The sequence below is a fragment of the Triturus cristatus genome, chromosome 10 (genome assembly GCF_964204655.1).
Source record: "Triturus cristatus chromosome 10, aTriCri1.1, whole genome shotgun sequence".
Lineage (NCBI taxonomy): Eukaryota > Metazoa > Chordata > Amphibia > Caudata > Salamandridae > Triturus > Triturus cristatus.
The window spans coordinates 944,155,964-944,179,566 of record NC_140593.1 but is presented as its reverse complement, the minus strand read 5'-3'; the positions used below and the strand labels follow the sequence as shown (position 1 = coordinate 944,179,566).

The 23,603-nt window shown below is 44.9% G+C and overlaps 1 long non-coding RNA gene across 1 annotated transcript in view; it reads right to left on the bottom strand.

Annotated features, from left to right (window-relative positions):
• The window catches only part of LOC146796279 (uncharacterized), a 120,511-nt gene that overhangs the window by 4,547 nt on the left and 92,361 nt on the right, over window positions 1-23,603 (bottom strand). The window contains exon 2 of the long non-coding RNA XR_014969590.1: window positions 9,054-9,155. This is a non-coding gene — a long non-coding RNA (uncharacterized LOC146796279). The remainder of the gene's footprint in view (window positions 1-9,053; window positions 9,156-23,603) is intronic.

The window sequence follows — 23,603 nt, the reverse complement described above, 5'->3', positions numbered from 1 at the left end:
GGTCCAATGCTTCGACTAAATCTTGCTCAAGGAAACCTGAGCTCTCCTCTTCGTAAGAGTAATCATCTTCATCAAAGTACTCTTCCATTATTCTTAATTTCACTGGAAAAAGTGAAGTAATGCCCACCAAATGACAATTTAATGTCAAGTAATATTACAATGCCAAAGGCACAATTCAGGGGGAGTGAAAAACCCCACAGCAAGCCAATTAATGGACAGAAAAAAGGCTGACCAAAATAAATAATTAAATTAATTGTGGAGGGAGGGCTTGCTGAGTCACTCTAGGCAGAGCCTATGCGTAATTATACAGCCCTAGGCCTTTAACCAGCCAAGGGCGTCGATGGGGCTGAAGATAAGCTGAGGCAGTGGGCAGCGGTGTGGAGAACAACCGATTCCTGTGCTCCGTGTGAAAACACGGTTTGTAAACAATGAAAATGGCCGCCGCGCATGCGCGGAACGGCCGCCTCAGTTTGTATGTAAATAGAGAAGCACGCGCGTTAGCGCGAGCTTCTCAGCCCCTATTCTCCCACTCCACTAAATTCCGGACCCGACGCTCGAGCGAGCGTCACGGTCAAGGGAGGTGAGCTCACGCTCCCTGCATGCGCGCCGCGCGAAGCGGAGCAAAGGAAATAAGTGTACCGGGACAGCGCGCAACAATGTAGCAACAGTTAATACAATGTAGAAGCGAGCGCGTCCCAACAGAAGTGCACAGATAATAATGCAACAATGTAACACTAATAAACGAAAAAGGCACTTAACTGGCTGCGGAGCAGCAAAGAAAGAGGACGTACTATCTACTGTTGTGCCTTTTATAGGAGAGACTCTATGGTTGTCACGTGGTACCCGGGTACTCATGGGTACTGTAGTTTTTTCGTTTCATAAACGGTTTTGATTGGCTGCTGGGCATTTCTAATAAAGAAATGAGAAAGCATAATCGGAGCCTCCTGTCCTGACATAGAATTATATCTCCAAAAAGCTACGATGGTCCCTCGGATTGTGTTTTCAATTGCGTTGACGCGTTTCGATGGTATTTCTTATAAGGCCATCTTTTTCAAGACAAATCATAGGCTTAAATCCTTGTCTGTTACATTCAAACCTTTGTATCTACACTCTGTTAACTCGAACATTGCTCCATATTTTCTTATTAAATCACGTCCTCTGATGCTGTATGTTCTCATCCGTCATGTGCAGGATTAAGAAATGCTTATTGTTGACTTATTAGAGAGATGAATCACTCGATTTGTACTTTCAAAAGGCGGCGGGGGTCCGTTATAATCCTCCCTCGTTTCGCGCCACCTTACGGCCTGTATTTTCTGGCGTCAATGCGGAAGTGGGAGGGACCACGGTATGCTATTTTCAAGTTGATTTAAATTTAGTATGTGTATTTATTCAGCAAACCAACTTAAACAAACATTTTGTGAAAACAAGCGTTTTGTGACCATACACGTATTTTCCTCTTCTTTCTTCTCTTTACCTTTTGAAAAGATAATGTACTTACTTCAAACACTTTAAGCGCGTTGCGCTAACATCGGAGAGTGCAGTGGTGTGTTACCATGGAAACCGGAATTGACCTCCGTGTGTGTGATCTCATGCACACGTACGCGTCAAACCCTTCGTGACGAGCAACAAACAAAGATGAAAGGTTGAGGGAGCCGTTGATCGCTAGTAAGTCCTGTATATATTTGAAGCATTACCAATGCTGTTGACTTTGCGCGAACAAACCTCTCCTATCCAATGATTGCCACTCTTGGGTGGATAATAAGCACGTAAATAGCACGCGATGAAATTAACAAAATTCAAAATGGCTCGCAAATTTTAACTCTCTCTTCCGATTACGGCACACATAGATACGCAAATTTCATTTCCCTCTTCCGATTTCGGCATAGATACATCCAAACGAACATGACTTGTGCTCAGCTATGCACTTCAAAACGTTCTCCAACTGTTCAATACAAAAGTCAGAAAGTTCAGGAAAGCACTTTTACGTTACTTCCTCTGTTTCCGTTTTTTCTTGTTTTGAAGCAAAACGTACAGATGTAGCGATGTACAATTAAAGCCTATCAGCCGCAGGTGAAATCATGTCACGAGAGTATTAACAGCCGCAGGTACCCTTAGAGTACATAGAATGAAAGAGTTCATACAGATAGCTCACCAAAATAATAACTTTGAAGAAATAGGTTCCACCACTGAATTACTTCGCGCTGCCCAGTGGTTTCCCGTCGTCGCCAATATTATGAAGATAAAATCCAAGGATTGAATATTTGATAGATGAATCCTTTATTGGCAGCGCATTCAATACACATCCAACATCCCCAGTAATCAGCTTCTTTCTCATTAACTGTTATCTTTCCCTGAAGCTCTCACCCATAGAATGTAGAACCCCAGTGAAAACATAATATGTCACATGCAGCAGCATGCGACCCAGAACCCAACTTAAAGAAACATAACACTATAAACTTTAATACATGTAACACAAGGTATTTTATTTTTGTCAAATGTGTGTGTGATTGTCCTCAGATGATGGTTGTTTCCCCATTCTCTTCCATTTCTACCTCTCACTTAATTCAGTACTAAACTGTATAGAACTACCCCTATTGGCTGACTCCCAAAATACACCGATAAAGTTACTAGTAGTAATGTTGCTGTTGTATTTGAGTAATTCATGCTTACACCCCCTTATGTAAGAGTTTGAAGGTACATACTCCTATTTCTGGTGTAACACCTACCTGGACTTAGTGAAATTCACCCAGGTGGAGATTTCCCCCAGGCTTGGACGGAAGTTATCATGTATGGACATCTACAAACATAGGTTTTCAAATGTGAATAGGGCCCACTGCATTATACAATATGCTCAAGTAAATAATTTTTGCTATACAAGTATTTAGTTGGAAAATTAGAAAGCTATGAAGTTTGTATTAGTGTGAATTATAGAAGCAACTAATTTTGTAACGCCCAGTTTGATGAAGTGGCAAAGGGTGCAGCATAAGTATTTTGTGAACATTGTGTAGATTTCACCGTTTATATTAAAACAAAGCGTGTCCATTTTTTATTATATAATAAAGTTGCATAACACTTGTAGGTTCAGGCAATATGCAAAATTGCAATAAGTCTCCACATTTAAAAAAAAACAAATCACCCCACACTATTCCAGAGCTTGATATCTATCATTAGGTGATGAGCCTTCTTTAGTGCAACAGGAAAGGTTTGTAATGGCCTTCACCGAAAGATCGATCATAGTGCGGACTGTCCTGCACACTTCACATTCTGCATTGGAATTTCCTGTGAATGTGTTGTGACTTGTTTTATGAGATTCTAAACTATTTTTATAGTGGAATTGTTATTCCATTAGCTGTATATGTAAAACAATATGAAAATGATTGATTAATTAATAATCAAAATTATATCAATACATTTACCCCATAGGTTTGTACTTGTATCGTATATTTCTTTTTTTTTTTATCTAGGACCTTATTTAATAGGCCGTGCGTCACTTTTACGCCGCCAATGTGTCACTTTTTGTGACTCACCAGCAGTGTAAAAAATGCGCCATGTTGCGTCATATTTACAAAGTGACGCATATAGGTAGATGCGTCACTTTGGAAACCCCTGCGTGACATTATACCTCCGCCAGGTTTAATGTATGCTGGGGCGTTCTGACGCAAGAAAGGGTCGTAGAAGTGACGCAGTGAAATCTATGAGATTTCACTGCGCCACTTCTAGGACGCAAATGCGTCATTATCTTATGCCTGCCTCACAGCAGGCGTAAGACTGACGCAGGCACATTTAACATGGGGCTTGCCCCATGTGTAATGACCCATTGCTGGAGTTGCGTCACTTTTGTGACACACTCCAGCAATGCGTCACTTTTGCGCCTACAGATACGTCAGAAATACAGACGTATCTGTAACTCCTTTCGACATGATTTGTCATACTGTAAATATGACGCATCATTGGTGTTGCGAGGAGGGCGTAATAAAAAGTGACGCATCGCTGTTTTCTCGCAGCGATGCGTCACTTTTCATAAATGATGCCCCTAGTACTTAGACTAGCTCTTCTCCTCTATTGAGAGAAGTACATTTGACAAGTGTATAGAAACTGTGAAAAGATAGTGTAGATAGTAAATGCTAAAATCGTTTGCTATACTTACAGCTGGATACAGACTCGGCCAGCCGCAGCATATGAAACAATAAAGTATTGATGGGGTTTACAATGTTAACCCCTTCCCCGCTCATGACGGAGCCGCTCCGTCATGAGCCACGGTTGCCGTGTGCTCATGACGGAACGGTTCCGTCATGACACGCCCGTTGGCGGCCGCTCCGCCTACGCGGCGCTGTTTCCCCGCCTGTGCGGGGGGACAACGCAACTGGGCGGAGTCATGACGGAACCGTTCCGTCATGAGCACAGCCCAACCGTGGCTCATGACGGAGCGGCTCCGTCATGAGCACAGCGCCACCGCGCTGCCCCCCCGCACCCCCCAGCACTGCGGCGGAATGTCCGCCGCAGCGAAGGGGTTAATTAAAACAGTCCAATTTACTGTTATAGTTTGCAGATTGTAATACCTACTGATATACATAATCACCCATCTACGTTTGTGATGAGTGATTTCACAAAACTGTGATCTGATGGAAGTTGAACACAAATATATTGTGTTTTTAATTTGAATCATTAATAAAATTCAGGATACAACTCTGCTTCCATAAAAGTCTTACTGCCCTTACCTCAACTGTATCTATAATGTCTTCATGATCTTGTTTTTGGAACAATTTCTAGAAAATCGCTTAGGATCTCTTTTTTGTTTGTTTTTATTCCTGTAGAGGACGGCATTGATGCATGCCATTTGGAAAACTCAAAAACAATCATGAAATATTAATTTTGCTATTTATTTATTTGATTCTTCTGATATGGCGCCTTCAATGCCCTGGAGCTTAAAGGTACATTAGGCAGAACACTGCAAAAGCAATAATGTGGGGACAATAATTATACAAAAAGTTGCAACAAATATCAGCAGTAGGAACAGCAAGAAATATCAGCAGTGGGAACAACAAGTGAACATTTTTTGAGTTCAGTCATTGCAAAGATCAGCTTGTGCGGCGGCCCCTTCAGCAACTGAGCCCTTTAGATGTGACACTCTACCAATACATAACCACAAGGATTATCAAGGGAAATAAAATTTCAGGGACTGTACACATCATAAAAGTCAGTGATATAATAAAAGAACATGAATTTGAATGTATAGTGCGTAAGTCCTAGAAAAGTTCGTATTCGGACATTCTGGAGAGAAAAAAACAAGTGAATGTCATTGTAGATCTGTATCTTATAATACAATTGTATTGAATTTAATTGAATTGAGAGGAAAAAGGCACTTCACATGAACTCAACAAATAGGACAGGAAGCTTTGAAGAAATATTATTTGTTAAGGAATTGATAATATAGGGCGAGGTGTAATACTCATTTAACCCTCCAATTCATCTTTTGCGACTGATAAAATAATTTTTGTCTGTGGGCTTATCCTGTTTTAGGAGTTGGAAAAGTTTTTCTGTATCTCAAAATGGGATACAGGTTTGATGTCTGGAAGAGGTAAGTTGTAGATGTCCCTTTCGAATACCAAATCAGTATTATCTATCTATATACAAGTTTTGCATTATGTTTCTCTCATCACATAGCAGTACGTCCCAACGAGAGAACAACCACACTTATTTTAGTACCCGCTGCAGGCTTCTTTACTGCTCAGTGATGCTTGCACCCTCAGACGTGCTTCTGTTTTCATATCACGGGGAACATCCTGCAACATCAGACTTTACACATATATGGTAATGTACAGAAGAACAATTATGTAAATTCAAACTGCTATAATGGTGTCCCTCAACTCACAATTGCAATGCTCTCAGCTCACATGTTTGCGGATATGTGCTGGTGCACTGGGTTGCGCAGCACTGCCCATTTGAACATTAGAAGACTGAGGCTTACTGGTTTCAGCACACAACTTTGGTGCCTTACACAGAATTATCATGAATACATATATATACACAAAAACAGAACTCCAAATAACTCTCCATGCAATGAAAGAGTTTTAAAACAAGGTCTTTGGTCACTTTTGGTAAACCCATAATGGAATAACCCTGTTTGCAAATCATCTCAGGCCCTTTAAGTTCCTTTTAAGGTCAAGATGAGAGTGCCAAAACTTGTAGGTCTTTGCTCTCGCAAGCACATAAGCCCACATATTCAGCTCCCTATAGGCCTTCAGAAAGTTTCTGACTGATGGTATTTAGGAAAGTAGCACAGAATTGCTTCAACAGCCAATGAAGTATTGTGAGCTCCAAGTACCAGCAGAACCCCCCACTACTATTGCATATAAAAATGGACCAAGTAAGGTGAAGAGCAGAAGACACCATGGACACTTGTCTTGCTGACACCCAAACCCTGACCATGGTGCTCACTCTGCAAATATTTAGTGCCTTGAACACAGATGCCACAGTGGCGGATCCATTGAAGGCATAGAAATTCCCACCTGCCTTGTGGCAGGTGTCCTTTGCCAGGCGAGCGTAAGCCATGGCCTTGCAAATCTGGCAGGGTAGCAGATCACCTGCCAGGGTCTAAATGACCCTTTTAGTCTATTGGCAAAAATGTAAGCCAGGTTATTTGGCACTTTCGATATTGGTAGAGAACAGTCTATGATGTAATTTGAATTTGGCCATTTTTTATCTGAAGATGGGACATTAGAGAGGAGATATATGTAAGAACTTAGGGGCATATTAACAAGGACCGGCGATAAATATCGCAAAGCGCGCTTAGCACTTGCATATTTATCGCCGGCTATCTCTGGAATTTATCGCACGGTTAGCGCGTTATCAACAACGCGAATCGCCGAGGTGATAAAAATTCCAGAGATAGTGTGGATATCGCCGTTTTCCATGGTGGAAAACGGCGATATCCTAGATGATAGGGCCTGTGGTCTTAGCCACAGAATCCACCCCCCATGTTAAGTATGCCTTAGTCAGGAATTTAACAGACATTAAATTCCTGCGTTAAGGCATACTTAACGCGATTTAAATAATCGCTACCCTTCCTTGTTAATATCGCGAAGTTGCCTTTGCGATATTTTCCCTGGTTGGTTTCACAGCCCCGCCTACTTTGCATCTCATTAGCGATGCAAAGTTAGGCGTGCTGGAAACGTGCGCTAAGTCAGCAAAACACACAATAGCGTGTCTTTGCTAATAAGGCGATGACATTATCGCTGCTTTTCGGCCGAAAACGGCCGCAAAAGCGGCGATAATTTTATAGCGCCGCCTTGTTAATATGCCCCTTGGTTTTGTTAGGATTTGATTAGGTGGCCTCTAAGAATGTAAATTATTAAGAATCAATGTCAATATGCACATATCAGCATGAGAAGAATCCTCCAAACAGAGCTAGGTATTGTCATCATATTGAAAATTGACGATAAGATACGCCATATTAGTTTATGATGTTGTCTAAATGTTCAAATTAGTTGAAGGGGAGCTGTCTGATAAATTGTGATTGATTAAGACCCTTGATTTCAATGGCCAAGGAGTATTTGGTAAGTGAATAAGGAAATTGTGATTGTCGGTACCAACCCTGCTAAAAGATCAAATAATCAGCAGACTTGAGTTACTTCATCATCCATGTTTTCCAATATGGCTATCTCTGCTAGCTTTAAAACTACACTGGAAACTTTTTAGAAGATTATTAGCAATGATAAACTGTTTACATTGGTTGCAAACACAACTTTTCAAGATTTTATCAAACAATGATAGAACATGATTGGTCAGTAGTAAATTATCAATAGTATTCAAGTATGCAATCAGTTTATAAATAGAGGAGAAACTGGTTTACCCTTTAATGAGTCCAGATAAATACATTGTGAGAGTGAGAGCTTAAAAAGGTTGGATCAAATAGGTTTAATAATAGATGAGATGCTTGTTTAACCTTTAAGCACTCCAGAAACATTATTGCAAGAGTGAGAGATTAATCAGGATAGACCAATGTGGTGCAAGAGAAGAATGTATGATTTTGGCTAAGTTAACTGGTGTAGCATAACCAACATGGCTGGCGAACTTAATTTTAAAGATGGCGCAGCGAGGTTCCGGCACAGATATTCCTTTAAAAATAGATCTATTTTTCTGTGATTTTCTGCACAAAATGAGATGATAAGTGTTACAATATGAGTGGATGCATGATTAGTGGTGATTTTGATTATCCCAATGTCAGACTTAGCAATTAGAGATGCCAGGGACCCACCTTCTCAATGCCCTACCTCTTCCCCAAGAAAACAAGTATGACTGCCAGAAAATGGGATAAAGCCCAGAGAAGAGGGCCTTCCCTCTTTCTGCGTTCGACTGTCAAAACTTCCTAACAAATGGCATAATTACTTAGGGGCATATCATCAAGCCCCGGAGATAAAATAATCGCCGCTTTAGCGTCCATACTCGGACGGAAAGCGGCGATAATTTTATCGCCTAATCAGCAAGGTCTCGCTATCGCGTGAATCCTTGCATTATCGCCCTTTCCCCCAACGCCCATCTTTGCATCTCTAATGAGATGCAAAGTGGGCGTTCCTGCCCTGACATAACTGGAGAAATGTCGCTAAGCGACATTTCTCCAATTATCAATGAGCACGCTAACCTGCAGAGCGACAAGCAAAGTAGCGATAATCTCTGTTATCGCTATTTTCCTTACGCCTGCTTCAAAACTGACTTAGCCATGATATCCTATGTAAGGTGGATATCATGGCTAAGTATACCTTGCCCTATCAGCAAGCTTTCGCCAAACCTTGTGCGATTATCGCTGTATTTCCAGCGATAAATGCACAATTGGCAGCTTGCGCTCTGAATTTTATCGCTTTGGAGATTAGCGTTGCTGATAGCACGCTATCCTCGCGATAAAATTCAGAGTTGGCCGGCGATAATTATCCTCGCGCTAACAGCGCTGAGTGATAATTATCGCATGGCCTTGATGATATGCCCCTTAATTGCTCTGAATATCTCTTTATGGACCCCCTCTTGTGAGTTGAGTTACGTTCTCCAAAAGCACCTACCTGCGATCAATTGGAGAGATGGATCTTAGCGCCTTGTTTGTTGAGAACCAGATTAGCTTCTCTGAGTTCCTCTTGATTAGGGAAGAGTGTGCGTACGGCTATCTACAAGAAAACATATGCAATATTTATTAGTGTTAACTTCCCCAACAGTTGTTTCTACACACATTTCTTACATGGACTGATTCTAATGTATTCACTTACTTTTAAACGTTCAGTAGTTACTAAATCAATCAATCAATCAATCAATCAATCAATCAATCAGGCGTTTGTTAAGCACGACTACTCACCAGTAAGGGTCTCAAGGCGCTGGGGTGGTGTGGGGTTAGCAGGCTCCAGTCCATCAAGGGGGGGAGTCTGTCGAAGAGCCAGGTTTTGAGGTTTCTTGCAAAGATGGGGAGAGATGTCTGTCTGAGGTGGAGCGGCATGGCGTTACAGGCTCGGGCTGCAGGAAGGAGAAAGAGCGGCCTCCCGGTCTTTCTGGTGAGGGGGACCACAGCGTAGGAGAGCTGGGCAGATCGTACGGTCCTCTGGGGTGCTTGGAATTTGAGTCTGCTTTTTAGGTATGCTGGTCCGGTGTTGTGGAGTGCCTTGTGGGCGTGGGTGAGCATCTTGAAGGTGACTCTAGGTTCGATGGGGTGCCAGTGGAGTGTGCGCAGGTGCTGGGAGATGTGGCAGTGTCTTGGCAGGTCGAGGACCAGTCTTGCAGCTGCGTTCTGGATGTTCAGTAGCTTGCAGTGTGGTTTTTGTTTATTCTGGCATAGTGTGCATTGCCGTAGTCGAGTATGCTGGTGACCAGGGCGTGAGTGACGGTCTTTCTGTGTTTGAGGGGGATCCATTTGAAGGTCTTACGTAGGAGGTGGAGGGTGTGGAAGCAGGAGGACGAGACGGAGTTGATCCGGCAGTCCATTTTGAGCTCGGAGTCCAGGATGATTCCCAGGTTGCGTGCGTAGTCCGTGGGGGTGGGTGGGCTTCCGAGGGCGGGGGGCCACCAGGTGTTGTTCCATGTGTCGGGGTTTGGGCCCATGATGAGAACTTCTGTTTTGTTGGTATTTAGTTGTAGGCAGCTGTTTTTCATCCATTTGGCGATGGCTTCCATGCCTTCTCGAAAATTGTGTCTGGCGGTATTGGGTTCGTTGGATAGGGAGAGGGTGAGTTGGGTGTCGTCTGCGTATGACACAATGTTAAGTTCGCAGGTTCTGACGATGGGGGCGAGCGGAGCCATGTAGATGTTAAAGAGTGTAGGGCTGAGGGAGGATCCCTGGGGGACTCCGCAGGTGGTAGGTGTAGGGTCGGAGAGGAAAGGGGGGAGTCTGACCTGCTGCGTTCTGCCGTAGAGGAAGGAGCAGATCCAGTTGAGTGCCTTGTCTTGGATCCTTGCGTAGTGGAGTCTGCGTATTAGGGTGCGGTGAGAGACTGTGTTGAACGCCGCTGAGAGGTCAAGGAGAATGAGGGCTGCTGTTTCTCCTTTGTCCAGTAGGGTGCAGATGTCGTCTGTTGCAGCGAGGAGGGCGGATTCCGTACGGTGTTTTTTTCTGAAGCCGGATTGGGAGAAGTCGAGGATGTTGTGCACTTCGATGAATGTGGCGAGTTGGCTGTTGATGGCTTTCTCGATGACTTTCACAGGGAATGGGAGCAGGGAGATGGGTCTGTAGTTTCTGAGGTAGATGGGGTCCGCCGAGGGTTTCTTCAGGAGTGGGTTGACCTTGGAGTGTTTCCAGTAGTCGGGGAACGTGGCGGTTGCCAGGGAGTGGTTGATGATGTGGCAGAGCATGGGTGCGATGGTGTCGGCGGCTCTGATGAAAATGTGGTGAGGGTAGGGGTCCGTGGGGGCCCTGGAGTGGATTGATTTCATCGTCTTCAGTGTGCCTTCGGTGGTGAGGGCTGTCCAGTTGTCGATCGCTGGCTTCAGGGTGTCGGGGTGGTTGCTGGGGTTCAGTGTGTTGGTTGTCTTCGTCGAAGTTGTCATAGATGCTCATGATTTTTTGGTGGAAAAAGGTGCCGAGTTTGTCACAGAGGTCTTGTGAGAGAGGGATGTCAGTGGACTTGCTGGTGGGTTGGGCAAACTCCTAGATGATGTTGAAGAGTTCTTGCTGTTGTGTGCGTGAGTGGAAATTCTGTCTTCAATTGCTTTTTTAATCGTTTGAATGATGAGTTGGTGGTGGGCGTTGGTGGCTGCTCTGAAGTTGTTGTAGGCTTCTGTGGATTTGGTGTTCCTCCAGGCCTTTTCGAGGCAGCGGCAAGTGCGCCTGGACTCTCGAAGTTCAGTGGTAAACCATCTGGCTTTCTTGGTGTGGGTGTTGTTGTTTTTCTTGAGGGGGGCTATGGTGTTGGCACTGTAGGATATCCATCTGTGCAGGGTTCGGGCTGCGGTGTTGGGGTCATCGTTTTCCGCGATGGTTGGGGTGGAGTTGCTAAGTGATGAGGTTAGCTGGTTGTCGGTGATTGTGGTCCAGTTTCTTCATCGGAGCAGGTGCAGTGTTCTGAGGGTGAGGTGAACACATCGATGGTCAGTCCATGGGAGTTTGGTGGTGTGGCTGAAGGTGATGGAGTTACCTGTTGTGAAGAGGGGGTCGAGGGTGTGTCCTGCTGAGTGCATGGGATCGGTCACAATCTGGCGGAGTCCAATGTTGTGGAGGTTGTCCTGGAGGGATGTGGTGCTGAGGTCCAGTTAGTTGTCGAGGTGGAAGTTGAGGTCTCCCAGTATGGTGTAGTTGGTGGATGCGATGGCATGTGGGAAGATAATGTCCATGATGGAGTTGATGAAAAGTCCGCGGGGTCCAGGGGTTGGGTAGATGAGGGTTCCTCGGAGGGTGGTGGTTAAGGGTGAGCGACAATTTCCGTTTCGCTCGCAGAACTTGTGAAATTTTGCATTCCGCACAGAACGGAAATATGCAGGGCAGGATTCATTCTGGCACGATGCTCCTGTAATTAAACCTCAACAGGAAGCACTTACAGATATAAATAAAGCAGGTACCCGAGTTGAAGCTCAAATTCAGTAACGCATTAATCAACACAAAAGATTTGTGAGCACGGTGGAGGCTAGGCAGGTGTGCTTTCTCCCCATATCTACCGTCAACAATTTGCTGTAATCCTTGATGGAGGTCTGTGCATCCATGAGTTTCTCGAGCGCAATCCCCGTGTAGTTCCTGACACCAGGAGGTTCTGTCTCCTCATCTGCTGCTCTGGTCGGTCTCTGACCCTTTATAAACAAGAGGCATGTGAACTGCATACAAGCCCCGCCCGTTTGGCCCCAGCCCACACACCAGCGGTGTGCAACGTCTTCCCGCCCTTTCCCCACTATGATGGACAGCTCACTCGAGGGACCCCGGCGCCCACCGGCGCGGTGGCAAAAGTTACAGACACACATGGTGCTGGAGACAACTCTTCTGGCCCTTTACGCAGCTGTAGTGTAGGAAAAGCACTATACATTTACCCACTGAGGTAGCACTTACTGATTAGCCAGTAGAGAGTACTCCAGTTGAGTAGAGGTATTGCACAAAACGGTGGCATCTTCTTGGATAAATATGCAGGGCAGGATTCCTTCTGGCACGATGCTCCTGTCACAAAATTAAACCTCAACAGGAAACACTTACAGATATAAATAAAGCAGGTGCCCAAGTTGAAGGTCACATTCAGTAACGCATTAATCAGCACAAAAGATTCATGAGCCCAGTGGAGACTAGGCAGGTGTACTTTCTCCGCATATCTACCGTCAACAATTTGCTGTAATCCTTGATGGAGCTCTGTGCACCCATGAGTTTGTCGAGCGCAATCCCCGTGTAGTTCCTGAGGTTCTGTCTCCTCATCTGCTGCTCTGATCGGTCTCTGGCCCTTTATAAACAAGAGACATGTGAACTGCATGGAGGCCATGCCCGTTTGGCCCCAGCCCACACACTAGCGGTGTACAACGTCTTCCCGCCCTTTCCCCCACTATGATGGACAGCTCATTCGAGGGACCCCAGGGCCCGTCAGCGCGGTGGCAAAGTTACAGACACACATGGTCACGGGAGACAACTCTTCTGGCCCTTTACGCAGCTGTAGTGTAGGAAAAGCACTATACATTTACCCAACGTGGGTAGCACTTACAGATTAGACAGTTGAGTAGAGGTATTGCACAAAACGGTGGCACCTCTTGGGTAAATATGCAGGTCAGTATTCATTCTGGCACGATGCTCCTGTCACAAAAATTAAACCTCAACAGGAAGCACTTACAGATATAAATAAAGCAGGTGCCCGAGTTGAAGGTCAAATTCAGTAACGCACTAATCAGCCCAAAATCTCCGCGAGCACGCGAAATTTTACGTGTTCGGGGAGATTTTTTGCCGTTTCGCTAAATTTTGCGAAAGGCAATTTCGCAAATTCCGCCCACCCCTAGTGGTGGTAGGGCTGGCCAGTATCTTGAAGTGAAGGTGTTCCATCAGGTCTGTGGGCTCGTCAGGGAGTGTGCTCAGGCGGAGGTTGGATTTGTGGACGATGGCGATTCCTCCTCCCGGTTGGGATGGGCGGTCCTTCCTGGAGATCTTGTATCCTTGGGGAATGGCGATGGCGATGTCCGGTCCCGAGGTGGTGTTGGTCCATGTTTCAGTGAAGAACGCCACGTCCGGGGTGGTGCTGTCGAGGAGGTCCCAGATTTCGGTGGCATGTTTGTGGATGGATCGGACGTTGAGGAGGATGCATTGCAGGGTCTTCGGTTGGGTTGTGGTCCTGCAGGCGGGTTACGCCGGGTCTGTGGTCTTGGCGGTGCTGCAGGTGTGCCGGCAGCGGTGACAGCTGAAGGGTAGGTGGGTGCCGGCTGGTGATGCTAGCTTGCAGTTCTTGTTGCGTGCTGGGTTGAGAGTGTGGAGTGCCGCTGGGTCGTAGCATTGGCGTTGAGGAGGTCCAGGGTTCCTGGCGCTGGTCATGGTCGGGTCACGGATGGGCGAGGATGGGCTTGCCTTTAGTGCCCACGTCAGCTGCGCATCCATAAGTAGGGGTCGGGGAAGGCTGGAAAGCTGGGAGCAGGGAGGGGAGCTGGATTGGGCCAGTCGCGTTGGTCATGCTGGGGGGGAGTGGCCACGGGGGAAGCAGCGGCAGGGAAAAACAGGCAGAAAAGGCAAAAAGAGAGGAAAGAGTGAAAATGGGGCAATGAAAGGTGCAAGAAAAGTGGGAGAAAGACACAGAAGGAGAGTGAGAGGCGAAAATTAAATCAGTGAAAAACGAGTGAAAACGGAGGAAAGCCACAGGGGGAGTGAAAGGGGAAGATTGAAATCAGTAAACAATGAGAGAAAACGGAGTAAAGACACGGAAGGAGAGTAAAAGGGGGGAGATAGAAATCAGTAAAAAACAAGTGAAAACGGAGAGAATAGAGCGGAGCAAGGGACAGAGGTCCTCTGCACCTCCAGGGATGAGGCGCAGGTAAAACCTGCAGGTGGAGGAGGGTCTCGAACACCAGCATTTGAGAGTGCAGGGGCTCAGGGGAAGGCCTCACTTGATGGTGGAGGTGCGAGGGGGGAGAGCAATTTCACTGACAATGAGTCAACTAAAGGTTGTAGTGGTATTTCCTTCATTGCAAATCCAAGTCCCTTTTCTGTTTGGATTTATGATAAGCTTTGCGTAGTCGTCTCAGATCAAACTTGTTCTCTTTCGAAGTTAGTTGAGGCAGTGATAAGTGCTTACTTGACCTTTGTCTGTTTTCAGGGTTTCCTCCAGAATTTGAGCCTGAAACCAGAAGGGCAAGCGTGGCCACGGAACTGCTGAGGAGGCAGATGGGCGTTGCAGGTCATTGTTGTTCTTCCCATCAAGTTCTCGAGGAAAAACATGTGTGCACTCCTCGGCGCTCTTTGAATACAAACACGCCCAAGATTCCTGCCGAGATTTTCTGAAATGTCACAAGACTTCAGCAAATCTCGTGGTAGGAGAAAGAATGTTCTGGACTGTTTAAAAAACTTGCTGGTGCATAACACATAAACCTACTTCACATGTGAGAGCATTTCCCACACATTGTATGTGAGCGCAACAGCACTGGGAGACTGAGACAAGATTATTTCCCAGAAACTCAGAATCACATTATATCTGAGGACAACAGTACTGGGGGGCTGAGATGTAATAACGAACTCTCACTGCAGAGAGGTGTCTGCAGTACAAGGTAGTGTGCATGTGCTAATGACTGTTTGTGCACAAGAGTGTGTATGCTGGTGTGCATGTGCTGGTGGCTGTTTGTGTGTTAGTGACTGTTCTGTGCTGGGCTCCAACAGTACCCCTCTCCTAAAAGGGCCCCGAAAACAGGATCAATATGGCGAGGATTGTGAAGAAGAGATGATGAAATGCCTACATTAATTGGGAGGTATTCTGAATATTGGATATAGGTTCCCAAGATCGGTTTTCCAGCCTGTGGCCTTTCCAGTCTACCAGGTACTGAAGTTTCCCTCAAATGCGTTTGGAATGTAAGCTTGAGTTCACCTCGTATTCCCAGTAGCCATCTATTTCTGTTGGTGGTGGTGGGTAGATTGTTCTACTGTCTTGGTGTCAGGGCTTGAGCAAGGATAATTGAAAGACCAGATGAACCCTTAGCTAAAGAGCCAATTTCAATTTCATGGCTACAGGGTTTAACACCATTGGAGATTTCAATTGGACCAATAAATTGGATCAGTAGCTTTTTCTTGCTGTGTAAGGGTATATTTTTTGTCGCGAGGCAGACCCTATCCCCTACTGCATACACAGGTTCTTGGCTACAGTGTTTGTCAGCAGTAATCTTATACACTTCCTTAGCTTTGGCTAAATGGAAGTGAGCCTTCTCTAGAAGACCGAGTAGGTGAGCTTGGTCATTCAGAACTGCAGGTATCTTAAGCTGTAGCATATCATTTCAGTGAGTCATCCAAGGATGGTATCCCTGGACACAAAAGAAAGAGGACATTTTCTGGGAAGCGTGATCAGAACTGACCAATCTCCAAAGAATCTTAGTAACAAACAACATAAGTACTTTTTCATTGTTTGTTTTGTCCTCTCTGCTTGCTCATCAGTTTGGGGATGGTAGCTAGAAGACAGTTGCACGTCCATGTCCAATGACTTGCACAATGTGGTCCAGAATTTTGAGATAAACTGTGATCAACAATCTGTGACGAGTATGGTAGATAAACCTTATAATATCACTATATTGGTCATCAAAATGGAAGTCAATTCAATTGCAGAGGGGAGTTTCTTCAATTGAATAAGGTGGGTCATCTTGGAAAGGTGATCCACAATAGTTAACACTTTTTTGTTTCCAGGGTTGGTTTTTGGGATTTCCATCATAAGCTCTAACTATAACATATGGCATGGTTTGGGTTGGACTGAGATTGGGCATACAAAACCCACAGGAGGTCCATGGGGTGTTTTACTTTAGACGAATGTTGCATACGTGTGGACATGTTGCTGAATGTCATGGGACATGGATGGTCAGCAAAATTTTTTTTTTACAAATCGTAAGGTTTTTTGAATGCCAAAATGCCCCGCTAACAAAGTTGTTAACATAGTTGTAAGACTTGCAGTTGTAATGATTTGTTTGGTACATACAAACATTCTCCTTTTCCAAGAGCCCATCTATGCTCACACGTTTGTCTATCTCTTGTAACCATTGATCTAAAGTTATTGTGTCTATGTGCACTCTCCGATACTCTAAAAAGGTTGAGATTAGTACACCTCCCTGAAAGTGTTACATAGAAATGATAGACTTTGGTTTGTCTTCTGTCTGGATGACTTCTGACTCCCTTATCCGGGAGAGAGTATCTGCGTTGATGTTTTCCTTCCCTGGGCTGTAGGTAATAATGAATTTGTAGTAATTAAAAAACAATGTCCATCGCAGTTTTCGTGCTGTGAGAGCATGTACAGAATGTAGAAACTATAGATTCCTCTGCTCAATGTAGGTAGTGATAGATATCTTGCCCCTCAATAGGTACTGACACCACTCAGGAAAAACTGCTTTTATCCCCAATAGTTTGCAAACATCAATTGGGTAATTTTGCTTGGCAGGAAGTAATTTTCAGGAGTAATAACCAATGGGGTGCATCTGGTCTGTTTTCTTGTCTTGCTGGGACAGAATTCCCCCAAGTAGCAGTTTGTGAGGCATCTGCCTATACTATAAAGAGATTGGCAGTATCTGGGTAAGCCAAAATGAGAGCCATGGTAAATTTTCTTTTTAGCCCTTGAAAAGCTTGTTCTACCTCTGATTCTCAGTGGAACTTAACACCCTTATGTAGGAGTTGAATAATAGGAGTGATCATTTTAGAAAATGTATCAATGAACCGCTGATATAAATTGACAAAACCAAGGAAGCTTTGGATCTGTTTAACATTTGTGGTGGATGGCCATGGAGTCATGGCATCCACCTATTTTGGACCCATCTTATCCCCAGTTGGGCTAAGACTGTCACCTAGAAAATACACTTCAGTGGAATGGAATTCACACTTTTCCAGTTTGGCATATAGAGTTGTTGGAGAGTGTTGTGTACCTGTTTTACGTGCTCTGGCATTGACGGAGAATATATTAAAATGTAATTAATATAAACTATGCAACAGATATCTAGGAATTCTCTCAGCATCTCATCAATAAAAAATTGGAAGGCAGCCGGAGCATTACAGATCCCGAAAGGCATGACTTGGTACTCAAACAAACCAAATTCAGTCTGGAATGCCTTTTCCACTTATCACTCTATCAGACTCAAACAAACGGTAAGTCCCCCGCAGAACCAACTTCATGTAGATCACAGCATTTTTAACCTGGTCTAACAAACTCAGAATGAGTGGTAGGGAATGCTTGTTCTGTGCTCTGATGTTGCTGAAAGTACAGTAGTCTATACAGTCCATAAACCTACCCCCTTTTTGCCCCAAACGATTATGGTGAAGATACAGGTGACTTTGAATTTTGAATAAACCCATTCTCTAGGTATTTGTCTTGGTACTGACCGAAGTGCTAATTCTATTTTTCTTTGAGGGCATACGTTTGACTGCATGGTAGCGTAGCTCTGGGTACTAAATCAATTTGACTGTCAAAGTCCCAAAGGCAAGGTGTTATACTTTTTTTAATCACTTCTATCAGCCTGATCTGCATAGATGTCATCAAGACCGTCACTCACTGATATACTTCTCATATGCCAAGGGATTTCTCAGGGTAGGATGGTCTTATCATAAAACAATGATGATTACAATACTCAAATCCTAATGTAATCACTCTAGTGTGCCAGTTAATGTGGGAATTGTGCTTAACTAACAAAGGCAAACCTAGGACCATGCGAAGTTGTGGAGCATCTATTATGTCAAAGCAGATTTCCTCCCTTGGAGCATTGACATAGTACTTGAGTAATTTATCAGTGTTTAACTGTGTAAGACCCGAAGTCAACTCCTTAGCATCTACTACTCTTACTTTTTTGGGTTTGTCCTTGTGCTGGGTAAGATAGCCTAGTGTCACTATAAACTAGGTATTTATAAAGTTTCCGGAGACTCCAGAATCTATCAGAGATTTTGCCTCCCAGGAACGTTCTGAGATGGCCTGTAGATTTATAGAAATGGTTAGGTGATAGGCTACACAAGGGTGGTTTGAATTTAAAAATAAACCCCGAAAGACCAACTCCTTCCCCTACCGAGTTGACTCTTTTTAAGCCGGCTGGGTGACTGTGAGGGTGGCTGCTGTAGAAGTGACTGTGGAATTCTTAGCCTTTAATTGGCCGAGTTGGACACTCCTTGTCATAATGCCCAGTTTTACTACAATGAATGCCTTGATTTAACCTTCTTCGTTTGTCCTTCTCATCTATTGATAAAGGACATCTGATTGACCCTATCTGCAAGTGCTCAGAAGCGCCTGTTGGTTTGACTGGAGAGTTTATCGTAGTCTTATTTTGAAACCCTATCATCTTGTGCTTAAGGTGTCTGCCGTTTTCAGATTTTTGTTCAGTAAACCTGTGATTTAGTTTTACCTCTGAATTAATACATTAATTGAAATCTTCTGGAGGTTCCAGGCATGAGAAATCAAGTCATTGGGGTCATTCTTAGTGCCTCTGTAAAATAATGCCACTTGTTTATTCTTTGGCCAATTAGCTTCTACAACTAACCAATTGAAGGCAGAGATGTAGTGTAAAAGGTCAGAGGACCCTGCTTAAGGCTCAATAGAAATTCTCAGCTGACTGTATCAAGGAATGGTGAGCAATTAGTCTTTTCATGGCTTCTTGGAAGTTTTGAAAGTTATAAAATAACAGATCATTATGTTACACCAGTGGAATATACCAGAACACATCATCTCCCTCTAGATAAGAGAGAATGAAAGCCACCTTTGTGCACCATCCGGAAAGGCTATTGGTTTAACAATAAAGGGTCAATGGCATTGGGTCATAAAAACTCCACATTTATTGCTGTCCCCATGAAAGCGCACTGGCGGGGCCAATGGGATTGGGTCCAGAGTTTCAGGATAAGTAGGGGCAGTAGCACATCCTGTAGCCTGAAAACTGGCAGACTTCATAATTGGTTTAGCCTTGCTATGAACTGGGGGTGGTGGAGCCCAAGGAGACTCCCTTTTTTGGGTTAACTGTTTTTGGCACACCGTTATGTCTCAGGGTTGTATTCTCTGCCTGAATAAGTGCCAACATATTGGCAATATCTCGAAACATAAAATCCTGTGAATCATATCCTCTGGGCAACTCGTGCTTCGTGCACTTTGCCTTCTGACAGACTTAGCGATGCAAGTCTTACCTTAAGGACTTGCAGCACGATGTTGAAAAGACAATAGGGACCCATGTCCTCAACGCCCTACCTGTTCCTTCAGAAAACTATTATGCCAGCCAGAAAAATGGATAAGGCCCAGGGAGGAGGGTCTTCTATGATATCTTCCCTCTTTCTGTTTCCAGTTGCCAAACCTTTCAAACAAATGGTTTAATTATTCAATTGCTCTGAATCATCTTTATGGACTCTTGCCTCCACTCATGAGTTGAGTTATGTTCCTCAAAAGCGCCTACCTGTGATCAACTAGAGAGATGAACAACACCACTCTATTTGCCGAGAGCCAGATTATCTTCAGGGGTGTGTGGCCAAGATGGCGGTCTAGGCAGATGTCTCTGCATGAGCACTATCAGTGCCTGGCCTAATCCTGGGCCTTGTGTGGTCCTCGCCTTGCCTTGTGGCCTTGCTGAAGACGCAGATCGAGCAGTCTGCTGGGTTACTACTGTGGCCAACGCTGAGATTAATAGTCAAAGGCTCAAGAGACTCAACAATGAGGCCCATTGCTGGCGCCCCCAAGGCATACCTGCATCTGCTGCGGGTGAGTTCTCCATGTCGCCCCTGATAGGGGCCTACCAAACTGTTTGCCGCATGGGTCGGTCTTTCTATTAGTGTGAGGTGGGTCCCATTCTGTGTTCAGTAGGGCTGATCATGAGTGCTGTTTGGAGGATCCCCACTACTGAATCTGGGCCCTTACCTGCTGGACTTCAGCTGCTGGTGAAGAGTTGGGAAGGGGCTGGACTTGACTCCCTGTATCTAGGCGCTCTGCCTAGTGAGGAAGCAGTCGCCTTGGATTGTCCTGCATGGCTAGCCCTGTGGCAGGGCCCTTGTGGCAAATTATCCCACACTGGAGACTCATGGCCCGGGCCTAGGAGGTGGAACCCCTAACCTGCGCCCAGCAGTGAAAGAGAAAGGGGGCGAAGTGCACCCCCCCGGTGATTGCGCCTTGATCCTGAGGTGGTTTTGGTTGGATTGGTGCTCAGGGGGTCCACAAAATTATCTGCTGACCATGTAGGAGCCTCTGTGATTACCTCCTGTGACTGGGTGAGCTCTTTTCTTGGGGTGACTGAGCCCTGAGGCACAATCCAGACATGATGAAATCCTAATCATGCAATCACTCTGCTCCGACAGGGGAGCAGTCCCTGATCCAGGATGGAATGTCGACAGAAGAGTATGGTGCTCTACGCCATCTCGAAGCCACCCTTGATAAACCTTCCACCCAGTTTGAGTGGATTTTGCAAGGTACTATAATAAATAACGGTTCAACGCCGGACGGTCCAAGGGAAGTTTTAAGACCACACAAGGTTTATTCCCCAGTAATAAGATGAACAACCATACGAAAACCTTGAGGTCTAAAAAATAGTGAAGACGTATGAGTACTCACTACTACAAAGTTAAATCAAGTTGAAAAAGTGAAACAAAATCAGTGTCTAAGCCCAATAGATCTATCTAAGGGCATATCCCTATGTAGGACGTAATCCCTCACTCACCAATAGTGACATGCTTCATCATTTGGGATGCTCCTCCCAGAGGAAAAACCTGGTTCCTCTGGGGGCTACAACCCCCTCTCTGAGAGGGAGGAGCTCAGGGATGTTTTGAAATTTAGTATTGGATATATAAAATCCACAAATGTAAAGCTACTAATGTGAGTGAGGGGTGCAGTGCATGTGAAGAAAACTGTGAAGATTAAAACTAGTTCAAGAGCATGAAAAAACTTTATTATGAAATGTTCTTGACCAGGATTAAAATAATGTGCACCAACAGTCAAAATATGTAAACCGTGGTGATAGAAAAACACCAATGGGTCAACATGTTTCAGCCATATAGCCTATTCGAAGGCTAGGTTTTCATCAGGACCGCTGATGCTACTGCAAAAGTGGAAATGTGTATGAACACAACAAAGGATACAAGGACACAAAATCTTTAGATGTGCCCGTTGATGGTGTATTTTACCTGCAAATAGATAAAGATATAGAAATACTGGGTATTAACATAACATCGATGCTGTTTCACAAAATCAAAAAAACAAAAAAAGGGGAAAATGAAATAAATTCACCCGTAAAGACTGGGTAAGTCACCAACCTCTACCTGGCAACCGCTCAGGAAAGGAACACCGCTCTGAAAAATACGGTGATAGCCAATTGTAAGACAAAACATGTTGTATATATTTAAAGGGGAAATGTTACATCACTTCTGTTAATCACCCTTAAAAAAGCATGTTGGAACGAGCCAAAATCAATAGGGGGAGACTAGCATATATATCCAAAATATATAGCAAACTTGCATAGCTCAAAGCTAGAACTAGGGGTGGGCGGAATTTGCGAGATTAACTTTTGCAAATTATCGCAAAAATGTTTAAAATTATCACAAACAAGCGGAAATATCGCGAAGATGCGGAAGTTTTTTTCCGGCATGTTCGCGAGATTTTCTGCATGGTTGCGGGTCGCCAACTTACCCATGTGGTTGCTTGCGGGCGCGGCCATCTTGTTTTGAGTTGTCTCGCGGTGCATGATCGCGAGAAGAAAGACGTGATCGCGCGACGCATGACGTCACTGCGGGCGCGAACTGTTGCGAGACAGCGCAAATGGCTAAAAACAATACAAATTATCGCCAAGCTGCGGAAACCGGAATTTTTGACATTTTCGCGCTCTCCGCGGAACGCGAAAATGTCAAATTATCGCAATTTCCACGAACGGAACGAAATTTTCACCCAGGCCTAGCTAGAACACATATAACAGGATTGAAATAAAATGAAAATATGTGTCTGGGCAATAGACCAACAATCAGAGCAAGAGAAAATGTCCGATATTGTCTACACGTGGCAGGCTGTATGAGCGATGTCAAAATAGCAAAGAAAAGGAATTCTTAAATGGCTCAAAAAACGCAGCCAAAGCTCAATGGACAAAAACAAGAGCACACGTTATATAAACGCCCAACTGGGGAGACCTAAGGAGGCTTACCTGTCCGTCGGTGCAATGGCGTGGAAGAGAGCCTGAAGCCGGAGGTACCGCGACAGGTAAGCCACTCCCTTAAGAGGCCAATACCAAAGGTGGTTAAACCAATCGGAATACGTGGTAGAATGACAAACAGGTGCATGTAGCAAGGAACCTTGGATACCAAGGCAGTGCCGGAGTCCAAGATCGACACAGTGTCCTTGGAAGTTGGGCTACTTTGTGTGGACCACTGCAAGCTTGTGGAGTGGGTAGATGACACTGAAACAGTTCTGACTGCAATACGCCTCACAGTCCAAGACTTACAATCCCAGGTAAAAAAGATGAAGGTCAATAACAGCTCCGTGCAGTGGAGAGTGAAGGATGTTGCGGGTCGCTCTCGGCCCAATAATGTGAGACTTGTGGGACTTACAGAGTGCTCCAAAGGTCACAACATGAAGCTCTTCCTCGACAAATGGCTGATGGAGACAGTGTTGGCGGGTAGAGTACTGACAACCTTCTTTATTGAGCAGGCCCACTGCCTACCGAGTTAACTCCCTCTACCGAGCGGATGCTGACACCCATTGATTGCCCGTGTCCTCAAACATAGGGACAGAGTCTTGCACTTCCAACTCTTCCGAGCAAAGGTTCTCTGAGAGTTTGAGAACTGTGACATCACGGCATACCCAGATTACACTGGTGAAGTACAGTGCCAACGTGCTTCATACATGGCCATGGAAACTCAACCACACACCTTGGGTCTTAAATACACTCTTCTGTTCCCTGCCAAGCTCTGTATCACAGATGGAGGCCACACTCATTTTTCACGACCCTAGAGAATGCTTGGACTTGCCTGCATGCCAAGGCCCTGGCGGAGAGACCGGAGAAACCTCAAGACTTTG